Genomic DNA, 12,688 nt, shown 5'->3' with positions numbered 1-12,688 from the left:
TACTACAATTTATTTGTACAATGAACACACTAAGTGTTTTACACACTTTCTCACAGAAAATTAGATGCAGCAAAATGTAGAGAGTAGTAGCAGATTTAAGGACGAAAAATTGGAGTTAATATCCAAATGAGGGACTGCCTTTATATAGATGGAGTGGCGGCTGTTAATTTTGAATTAAAGAGGTGCAAACCTGTTTAAATAGGTATGGTTTGAATTAAACAGGTAAGGCACTGTTTCAATAGATAAACTGTTTGGGTTTGAAATTTAAACAGATTTGAAATCTGTTCGGGTGGAACAGATTTGAATCTGTCCGGGTGGGGAGAATAAAACGGAGCCCATTTTGAAATTAATTTTTGAAATTCAAATTCCAAAAAATTAGAATTTAATTTTAGAAAATAAAATTCAAATGTTTTTTGCCCAAAAAGATAGATATTGGGCCGGACAAGCCCAACCTAACCACATACCCGCGCCCAAGCCCAGACTGCCCGACCGACTGGACGGACGGCGCGCACGTGTGTTTATTTTGGGTCCAATAGGTCTAGCTCACTTTGCCCATAATCTCCCTTTCTACAAAACTTGGGTGCTCCTTGGGGCTTACCCCAAGTTCCAACTCCAAGCCTTATAAACCCGCTCAAAGTTCCCCACCAAATCAATGTGGGACAATCCATTATTCAAACCTTTAAGGATTTTCCACCAAAACTCCATTTCCATGGAGCACACTTTGGCTTCAATTTCCCATTCACCCGATAATGGTTTTGAGCAACAAAATATACCACGTGAATTATAACGTGGCATATAACGCGTTACCACTTTAACTCGCGAAATTTGGCACATGGGTCCCACCTAAAAATTAGACCAAAGTTTAGAAAAAATTCTGTTTTTCCAAAATTTCCAAAACCATTTCTAACAATCCCCTACATGAATGGAATTTGATGATAACGGAAATGCAACAATATACAGAATTTGTCGAAAGAGTATAAATCGAAAATATCTTACATCAGGATAGGTAGCTTTCGGCTTGGCACCTTCCCTAGTGATAATCTATCGGACTTTCTAGCTAACCAATGGACGCGATGTCTTGAATTGTTCAGCCATTTGTGTAAGCCAAGACAATAGTTTTCACACAAAATATCTTCTGACAAATCGTGGTTCTCACGGTTGTATTCATTTTGGCCTTGAATGCTTATAGTTTTCATGAGTGCTTCTAGAAAATTTAGCTTCTTCATTCTCATAAATTGGCCCCAATTCGACACTCATATAGGTGATTCTTATTGTAAGTATCTCCTTATACTTGTCTTGATTTTTATGCCTGAATCAAAATATAAGTAATCATTATAAGCTAAGCTTATCTTTAAACCCCGCATACAACACATGTTGCAGATATCACTCTCACCATAGGAATGTGTAGGGAATTTTAATCCCTTGGTGATTTCTGGCGAGCCACATATAACTTAATTGTCCCTTTGAACTTAGTTCTTGGGATCTCTAGTCATATAAGTAGGGTTACCATTATGATGGCTCCTATGTAATAGGCTTTAATCTCATCCCCTTCGATAAACTATACACTTGCTCTTTTGTCAAACGTTTTGTTAACGGATCCGCAATATTCTCTTTAGATTTTATATAATCTATTGAGATTATTCTATTTGAGAGCAATTGCTTTACCGTATTATGTCGACGACAAATATGTCGTGACTTATCATTATACATATGATTTTATGCCCTGCCTATTGCAGATTGACTATCACAATGAATGCAGATAGCTGGCACAGGTTTTGGCCACATCATAATGTCTTCTAAGAAGTGACGAAACCATTCTGTTTCTTCTCGTACTTTGTCTAAAGCAATGAACTCAGATCCCATTATGGATCGTGCGATGCATGTTTATTTAGTGAATTTTCAAGAAACAGCAGCGCCTCCCAGAGTAAAGACATATCCTTGGTCAGTATTTTTAACATAGACGCACTTGTCACATTCGTTTATCTTAAACCCATTAGTAAGCATAGCATGATCAAATTGTTCGTGCCATTGCTTAGGTGCCTGTTTTAATCCATAAAGAGATTTTACAAGCCGACAAATTTTCTTTTCTTACCCTGATACTACAAACCCTTCGGGTTGCTCCATATGCATCTCTTCATTTAGATCACTGTTTAAGAAAGCTGTCTTAACATCCATTTGATGTATTTCTAAATTATACAACACTGCTATGACAATAAGCATGCGGATGGATGTTATTCTTGTCACAGAAGAGTATGTGTCAAAATAGTCCATACCTTCCTTTTATCTGTAACTTTTTACTACAAGTCTTGCTTTATAATTATCTATTGAATCATCTGCTTTCATTTTTCTCTTGAATATTCACTTATATCCAAGAGGTTTAGAACCAGGTGGAAGATCCACCAATTCCTAAGTATGATTTTGTATAATGGATTCAATTTCATTATTAACAGTCTATTTCCACAAAAGTGCTTCAGAACCTGTCATTACTTCCTTAAAGCTTTAAAGTTCATTTTCTAACAGGTATGTCAAAAAATCTGGACCAAAAGATTTTGATGTTCTTACTCTCTTACTTCGTCTTGGTTCATCATCAGTTAAATCCTGTTGGTTGAGACCATTACTAGTCTCTTATGTTTGATTGTCATTGATCTCTTGATTTTGTGTACAATTATAAGTGCTTTTCTGTGAACTTAATTCCTATTCTTTCTTGTAAGGAAATACATGTTCAAAAAACATAGCATTTCTTGATTCTATAATAGTGTTCACATTTATATTAGGTATTTTTTATTTATAAGTCAAAAACTGATATGCACTACTATTCTGAGCATAATCAATAAACACACAATCTACTGTTTTTTGTCCTATCTTAGTCTTTTTAAGAATAGGAACAGGAACTTTAACTTTTGCCAAACACCCCCATACTTTTAAGTATTTGTAGGAATGCGGTCGACCTTTCCATAATTCATAAGGAGTGCTGTTGGTTTTCTTGTGGAGTATTCTGTTAAGAACATAATTAGCAGACAATATTGCCTTCCCCCACAAGTTCTGTGGTAAACCTGAACTTAGTAACATGACATTCATCATTTCTTTAAGGGTTCTATTCTTCCTTTCAGCAATTCTATTTTGCTATGAAGAATAGGGTGCTGTAGTTTGGTGAATAATGTCATGTTGTGCACAAAATTCATTTAACGGTGCATCATATTCACCACCCCTATCACTTCTAACCATTTTAATGGTTTTACCAAGTTGATTTTTAACTTCAGTTTTGTAGAGTTTAAACATTTTTAAAGTTTCATCTTTGCTTCTAAGTAAGTATACATAACAATATCTTGTGCAATCATCGATAAATGTTATGAAATACTCTTTACCTCCTCTGCTTTGAAAAAATTTAAGATCACATACATTTGTATGAATTAATTCTAGAGGCTTGGTTTTTCTTTCAACTGATTTAAATAGAGTCTTAGTTAGTTTCACTTCTACACAAATCTCAAATTTTTTATTAGGATCAATTTCAAACTTTGGTATATAATCCAAATCAATTAATCTATGCTAAGCATCAAAATTCACATTTCCTAATCTACTATGCCATAAATTTGACTCAAGAATATAAGCAAGAGAAGTGTTATTCTTATTAATAGCAACTTTTGGTACAACCGTCATTACATTCAATTTGAAGAGACCATCACTCATGTATCCCTTGCCAACATACATACCACTCTTTGTTAATACGAATTTATCAGACTAAAAAAACAAGCCTAAAACCATTTTTATTTAATAAAGAGCTAGAAACCAAATTCTTCCGGATGTTAGGTACATGCAGTATATTGTTGAGGGTAAGTTTTTTCGCTGATGTCATCTTCAATATCACCTTTCCTTGTCCAGCCATAGTAGAAGTAGAAGAATTTCTCATAAAAAGTTGTTTACCATTTGCAGCCTCATTGTAAGTAGTGAATATTTTCTTGTCCACACAAATATGACGAGTTGCCCCAGTGTTAACCCACCATTCCTTGGGATTTCCAACCAAATTAGCCTCAGACACTACAGTAGAGAGGTTAATGTCATTTACCCCGTCAGAGATGTAATCTAATTCTGTCACATTGGCTTGATTGGTGGTCTTCTTGCTTGTACTTCCGCGATCCTTCTTAAGGCGGCGACAATTAGAAACTTGATGTCCGGTCTTGCCACAGTTATAGCATTTACCTTTGAACTTTTTATTGCCATTGTTATCGCCTTGTTTAGGACTATCTCTAGTAAACTTCTTCGTTTTGCTATGTGGTTTGTGCACTTGTTCAACCACATTAGCCTTAGACTCAATGAGATTTTTCTCATTCGTGTTTTCAGCCTTTCAGTTATCTTCCTCAATTCTCAATCTTACAATCAATTTATCCATGGTCATCTCCTTGCGTTTATGTTTCAAATAATTTTTAAAATCTTTCCAAGCTGGTGGTAACTTTTCCACTAAAGCAGCAACTTGGAAAGACTTACTAAGAGACATACTTTTAGAATGAATATCATGCAAAATTATCTGAAATTTTGAACTTGAGAAATTACCATTTGGGAGTCTACCATAACGAAGTCTAGAAATTTACCGATGACAAATTTCTTTGTGCCGACATCCTCTGTCTTGTATTTTTTCTCCAAAGAATCCCATATTTTGTTGTTTTCAAAAGGCTGTAAACATTATACAACATGTTGTCAAGGCCATTGAGGATGTAATTTCTGCACAGGAAATCAAAATGTTTCCAAGCGTCCACAGAGGCAACAACTTGCCGATCACTTTCATCCTCTCTAAGTACTTGAGCCTTTTCACGGAGAAACCGGACCAAATTTAGAGTTGTAAGATAGAACAACAATTTTGTTGCCATTTCTTAAACTCTATGCCGTTAAATTTTTTCAATTTTTCTCCATGATTTATCGGAACTTGAACATGGTTCTGGATAGGGACCAGAGTCGTTGTAACGATCGGATTTGAAGTACTACTTTCAGCAGCCATTATATCTTATTAACAAAATCAGAAAAAATTAAAATACAAATTAATTTTCTAGTTACTAAAACCAAAAAATAAATTATAACACAAAATAATTTTATTTTCCCTGTTACTAAAACTAGAAAAATAAAATATCACAGTAATTTTCTGTAATACAAATTAATATTCTACAATTGTTAATGGCACCAATATATTACTATTAGTTGTCAAAGCAAATAGACAGTATATTACTCCTATCTGTCAAATAGTATATTACTACTATTTGTTTTCCAACCAGAATATCACTTTATGAAATCATAGAAAATTAAATACAACGAAGATACCAAAAAATAGTATGTCTTAAGATTGTCAAACTTTCTTCACTGTATTTAAATAAATTCTGCTTGTGTACTAAACTACAAACAGAATACAAAAGAAAAATAGCAAAGGAAAGAGATTGTTTGATAACAAAAATCAAACCAATAAATAAAAATAGATTTTTATTTTATTACAAAAATAAAATTAAAATCTGATTTAAATAAATAATAATAAAACAGAAAATAAATTAACAACTTACTTGATTAATTTCTTGAACAAACTTTTGATCAAATCCAGTGTTTAACACTGTGTCCTTAGGACAGATTCGTCCTCTTTACGGTGCTTTCAGATTTGCAGACGTTTATTTCCTAGGATAAAATGATCAACAACGAATAAATGCAGCACTACAATTTATTCCCACAACGAATACATTAAGTGTTTTACACTCTTTCTCACAGAAAATTAGATGCAGCAAAATACAGAGAGTAGTAGCAGATTTAAGGACGAAAAATTGGAGTTAATATCCAAATGAGAGACTGCCTTTATATAGATGGAGTGGTGGCTGTTAATTTTGAATTAAACAGGTGCAAACCTGTTTGAACATGTATGGTTTGAATTAAACAGGTAAGGCACTGTTTCAACAGATAAACTGTTTGGGTTTGAAATTTAAACAGATTTGAAATCTGTTCGGGTGGAACAGATTTGAATCTGTCTGGGTGGGAAAAATAAAACAGAGCCCATTTTGAAATTAATTTTCGAAATTCAAATTCCAAAAAATTAGAATTTAATTTTAGAAAATAAAATTCAAATGTTTTTGGCCTAAAAAGATAAATATTGGGCCAGATAAGCCTAACCCAACCACATACCCGCGCCCAAGCCCAGCTCGCCCAATCGACCGGACGGCGTGAGCGTGTGTTTAATTTGGGTCCAATGGATGTTTTTGGCCCAAAAAGATAAGTATTGGGCCGGATAAGCCCAACCCAACCACATACCCGCGCCCAAGCCTAATTCGCCCGATCGACCGGACGACGCGAGCGTGTGTTTAATTTGGGTCCAATGGGTCTAGCCCACTTTGCCCATAACCTCTCTCTCTACAAAACTTGGGTGCCTCTTGGAGCCTACCCCAAGTTCCAACTCCAAGTCTTATAAACTCACTCAAAGTTCCCCACCAAATCAATGTGGGACAAGCCATTATTCAAACCTTTAAGGATTTTCCACCAAAACTCCATTTCTACGGAGCACACTTTGGTTTCAATTTTCCATTCACCCGATAATGGTTTTGAGCAACTGTAGACGTCCCCGAACGCCCCGGGAGGGTTAGTCCCGTTCTGTTCATTTGGGGTCACTACAGCTCGGACTCTTAAATGTCACGGTTCCTAATCTGAACCAAAGAGTCCAAATCCGGCAAATCGTTTTGAGAAACTGATTTTTTGAAAAAGTAGTGCCAAATATGGACTACTTTGCCAGATACAGAGTCGCCACCTAAATATTTTATTTTGGGAAATTTAGAAAACCCTGACTCAGTGCCTAGAGGCCACGTGTCCGTCATCACCAAAGTTGCCTCGGCTCGGAAACTTGGGTACGATTGGGGAAGGTCACTTCGTGAGCACCCCCGCTCGCCCGGTCATAGACCGGCCTCTACTAACCATGATATCTAGTTTTGAAAACATTGTGAGTTCTTATTCCGGTTTATTAGCCTAGGTTACTATGTGATGCGCACAGCATACAAATATAGACCGAGTCGCCTGAATTGGAACGAAACATTTCATGCTTGTTTTTTAAAGTGGTTTGCTACCCGCAGGTAGGCTTTAAAACATTTGATGATTTATTCCAATTTAAGTAACCCACCCTTCACCCACAGGCATTCAGGCAGTTATATCAGATAAGCATATAGCCTCATGGTAAGCATGCTATTCATGGCAGTCACTCACACGCATGCAAGGATGCTGAAGCATAAAACTTACCGAGTACTCCAAGCCAAAATAGAAACTACATTAGAAATCATGCATGATCCTAAGTATACAAAAATGCCTAATGCAACACATGCAAAAATGCAACTATAGCAGGCTCGGCTATTCTAAACATGGCATATGAAATGCTACAACTAACATGTATTCAATTTGGAATTGAAAGTAGGATGCAGTTAGTATGGTGCGCCGAGCCCGGTGCATGCAAAACAGATGAATGAATGCAAACATGCTATCATACTGTATGCTAATTTAAACATGCCTTAATCTAACCATCAAAAGCGGATAAATAAAAGGGAGAAAGACGTGGGGTTGGAAGACATACAACACACGCACGCACACTTATTACAGTTATGCCCTCACACAGAGGGTCCGAATAAATAATACAGTCCCAAATGAAAGAATATTACAGTCCAAATATTATACAAATTCCTAATTAATTAATGAATTAACTAAGAAAGCAAATAAAACTGGCGTGCAAGCCCGGGACTGCCTTGCTTCTGATGGATGATGCATGTCCGGGTTGTCTTGCGCGAAAATCCACCGGGATGCCCCAATTAGCCTCTGTTTAGCAGTTATTCTTGGAAAGCGTGCCGAGTTCCGAAAAGTTACTGATTCTTCATTTTGCTGCAACAGAGAGCAGGAAAGGGGCATAGCAATGTATTTTCACAAATATATGCATGCCTCGATCCTCGTGCCACCAATCACGCATACCGAGGCATGATGGCCGAGGAGTCGAATTGCACAACTCAATATAGAATGAATGCACGTATAAACACAATAAGAACCTAACTCCATCATGGATGATCCGGTGTGTCGGTGACTAGGGAATTGAGACACGTTCCGTCACTCGGAGTACGGAACATACCTCGTTTCCCGTGCCCGGGCTAACTCCTATCCCGAACACGATGCAATATGCATGATATGCAACTAAGATACAGCCTAGCATGCACAATGCTATGAAAATGAGGTGCCTCGAAATGCGTGCACACGGGCGCGCAAACCGAGAAAATACATGAATGCAATGAAAATGAGATGCCTTGAAATGCGTGCACACGGGCACGCAAACCGAGGCGATGGCATACACAATGCAATGAAAACGAGATGCCTCGAAATGCGTGCACAAGGGCACGCAAACCGAGACAATGGCGAAATGCTATGTAAATGACATGAAAATGTAATATGGGCTTATACCAACATGAGAGAGCCTCAGCCACACTCACATAGGATGTCGGCGGATAAAAATGAGGTGCCTCGAAATGCGTGCACACGGGCACGCAAACCGAGGCAATGACGGAATGCGATGAAATGACATGAAAACATGATGCAATCATTCTAATGGAATTTCAGCACTAAAATATGGGGGAAAACAGTCCCGAAATGAGGCGAAATGACATGAAATGCATGGAATTGTCCCGAAATGTGAATTTAGGCACCCGAAATGACCTATAGCTATGCCAAACATGCACAATATGGACATGCAATGCAAAGACAGAAGATAGACAATCCCAAAAAATGCACTTTCACAGTTATAAACATGGCCAAACAGCAAGCATAGGTATGGCAAAAATGGCATGCAAGAATAGGGGCCAAAAGAGGGGTAATGAAGCAAGTGATATAAGCAAAACCCAAACTGAAAAATTTCCTTCTACAATATTGAAGAGGGACCAAAAATATGAATATTTACAGTCTATGGCAGCCTTAAAATCAGTATACAAACATGATAGAAATGTGATGCAAAATAAGGCTCAAAAGTGGCTATAACATGAGGTATACAAAATAATCACCAAACAGCCAAAGACCCTTAATAAAACATGTAGAATGGACCAAAATAAGCACTTTTCCAGAACTGTAAAATGGCCAAAAACAAAAGCATGATAGGCTAACTAAACATGCAAGAATGGGGAATAAAAGAGGGATATAACATGAAGTGACCTATGGAGGTCCCAAACCATGAAAGGACCTAAATGAAACATGAAGAATGGACCAAAATAATCACCTTTTCAGAACTGTAAAATGGCCAAAAACAAAAGCATGGTAGGCTGCCATTGCATGCAAGAATGGGGAAGAAAAGAGGAGTATAAAGGTAGGTATAACATGGAAGTCCCAAATGGTGTTGAGCCCTTCTTCAATGTTGAAGAGGGGCTTAAAATAAGCCTAATATCAGTTTACAACATGCTCAAAAACAGATTACTCATGGGTCGAAAATAGCATGCAAGATTATGACATATAAGAGGATCAATGAAGCAAGTGTGTCATGGAGGGCTCAAACAGGGTTGAGCCCTTAATGAAAAGTGAAGATGAGCTCAAAAGAGGGCCCTTTTCAGTTAGGGCCGGAGCTTGAAACAAAAAGCAAGTGGGGCTTACAATTGGATCAAGAAAAGGGGTCAAAGAAGAGAAAGGTTACTCACCCTTGAAGACTAAGACTTTTGTTGCTTCTTGGATCAATTTGCAGCTTCTTTGGCCTTCGAGAAACCTTCCTTGTTGCTGGAAATGAGGTGGTGGTGGTAGAGCTTGGTGGTGTAGAAGAAATGGTGCTTAAGGACTTAAGGTTTTTCAAGGAAATGAGAGGTATAGAAATGGAGTTGTGTATGGAAGCTTGAAGATGAAGTTTTTCTAACCCCGCTGGGGATATATCTTGCTTGCTATATAGGCCAAAAAGGGGGTGTAAAGGTGGGGGAAAAGGAGAGTAACTTTCCCCCACAAAATATCCCCCGGATAAAGATCTTTTCTGGGGGATAAAGCCTCACAGCTGTAAAGGGAACAGTGCAAGGAGCCCGGCCGGCCTGGTACTTTTGCTGCAGGTGGCCGGCCGGCCACACCCCCTAGCCGGCCGGCTAGGGGTCAAAAAGGTCAATCAGATTTTCTGGCCGGCCACCAACTGGTGGGGTCCTCCTATCTGTGTACAACACAACCCTGTGGTTCAAAGTTCAAGAAAAAGGGTCCAAGGGGTTCAACATTAGCCCGGAAGGAGGGGGTCAAAAGGGTCAAGTTGAATTAATGGCCGGCCATGAACTTTTAGGTTCCTCTCATGTGTGTACATCACAAATATGTGGTTCAAAGTTCAAGAAAAAGGGTCCAAGGGGTTCAACATTAGCCCGGAAGTGCGAAAAACGGGCGCCGGAGGATGTATAACTGGTTGCTGCAACAATTGCTGGCCTCCCACCCTTCAGTGACCTCCCCGGTGATAAAACAGAGGTACCTGCCAAAAATGAACGAAAACCGTTGCAAAACGAATGCTCGGGGACCAAAACACGCAATTCGAGGTCCCGAAAATGGGCTGTTAAGCACCGAAAGTGGCGTTCGGCCACGAAGTGGGTTTCTCAGACCCCAGTGTCCCTCAAAAGGGATGAAATAAGATGTATGCCAAAAATCAGAGCAAACGGAGATGGTTAGGCGGTCCCGAACCGAGGCACACGGCCTGACGGCTCCGAAAACCGAAAACCGGACTCCGAAATGGGCAAAATGGCCTACGGCCACCAAATGTAGCCTACGGCCACTGAGAGATGGTCTACGGGACCTCTCCCTCCCCTCGGGGAAAGAAACAGAGAAAACCGAGTCTGGTTCGCAAACCGAGGCAAGGCACAGAAGAGGGTTCGGAAGTCCGGAGGCAGGGCTCGCAGCCGCGACTCTGAGACTTCTGAACAAGCACAACATGCAACATCACCAAGCGCTCAATCAGTGACGTCTGAGTCTTAAGGTCGGTCAAAAATGGGGTGTCTACAGTTGCCCCTCTTTGACAGAACTCGAAAGTCATAAGTGACGGGAGTGAATGTCAAAGCCCAGAGACGACCCATTTTTGACAAGGCCGAAGACTTAGACAAATATACAAGATAAATAGAGATGTGCCCGCAGGCATGCCCGCAGGCAGGGGCAAAATGCAAATGATATGCAAGAAGATTTTGAAGATTGGACTCATACGTCACGCGAGGCCGGTTTTGAAAGTTGGACTTATACGCTACGCGAAGCCGGTTTTGAAAGTTGGACTTATACGCTACGCGAAGCCGATTTGAAGAGTGGACTTATACGCTACGCGAAGCAAAGTTGAAAGTTGGACTTATACGCTACGCGAAGCCAAGTTGAAAGTTGGACTTATACGCTAAGCGAAGCCGATTTTGAAAGTTGGACTTATACGCTACGCGAAGCCGATTTGACGAGTGGACTTATACGCTACGCGAAGCCAAGTTGAAAGTTGGACTTATACGCTACGCGAATCCGATTTTGAAAGTTGGACTTATACGCTACGCGAAGCCGATTTGACGAGTGGACTTATACATTACGCGAAGCCAAGTTGAAAGTTGGACTTATACGCTACGCGAAGCCGATTTGACGAGTGGACTTATACGCTACGCGAAGCCCAGTTGAAAGTTGGACTTATACGCTACGCGAAGCCGATTTGAAGAGTGGACTTATACGCTACGCGAAGCCAGTTTTGAAAGTTGGACTTATACGCTACGCGAAGCCGATTTGAAGAGTGGACTTATACGCTACGCGAAGCCAAGTTGAAAGTTGGACTTATACGCTAAGCGAAGCCGATTTTGAAAGTTGGACTTATACGCTACGCGAAGCCGATTTGACGAGTGGACTTATACGCTACGCGAAGCCAAGTTGAAAGTTGGACTTATACGCTATGCGAAGCCGATTTTGAAAGTTGGACTTATACGCTACGAGAAGCCGATTTGACGAGTGGACTTATACGCTACGCGAAGCCAGTTTTGAAAGTTGGACTTATACGCTACGTGAAGCCGATTTGAAGAGTGGACTTATACGCTACGCGAAGCCAGGCATCACTCATGATTATGCAAAGAGAGTTGTAATGAAGCAATTATGCGAAATAGATGCAACATTTTAAGCGAATGCTAGGCAAGCAAGTAAACTCGAGCCAAACTACACCTCGTGCAGAAAGGATGTAAGAAAATTATGGAATTCTCACTGCGAATACAGTGTGCATGTGTGATAGATACACAGAGCGAACATGTGATTGATACACAAAAAGGTGAGCACAAAGTGTGATAGATGCACTAAGTGAACAAAGTATGATTGATATACTAAATGAATGAAGTGTGATTGATACACTAAATAAATGATCTTAAAACGGAACTTCTTTGAATGAACCGTACATACAATATCGTGCATGAATGGGAAAGAAACTTGATAGGTACAATGCAATACAATGCATGATGCTTAAGGAAAGCAATAAATGGACAAAACAGCACTTTAGAAAGCGCCTCAAGAGGTGAGTGGCGGTGAACCGCTCTGCTCCGATAGGAATTTTCCCTTGTGCTCTTTGAACACTTACCTTCAACCTACAGTACAAAGGCTATGAAATACTGACAAGGGTTTTTCATGTAGAACACTTTGGAGTTGCCTTTCTTCCTGATCACATTCACAACTTTCCCTATTCTCCAACGGGGTGACAGACTAGGTTGGTTCAGTATCC

This window comes from Camellia sinensis, chromosome 12, assembly GCF_055761805.1.
Source record: "Camellia sinensis isolate YWXY chromosome 12, ASM5576180v1, whole genome shotgun sequence".
NCBI lineage: Eukaryota > Viridiplantae > Streptophyta > Magnoliopsida > Ericales > Theaceae > Camellia > Camellia sinensis.
Note: the sequence above shows the minus strand (reverse complement) of the source record.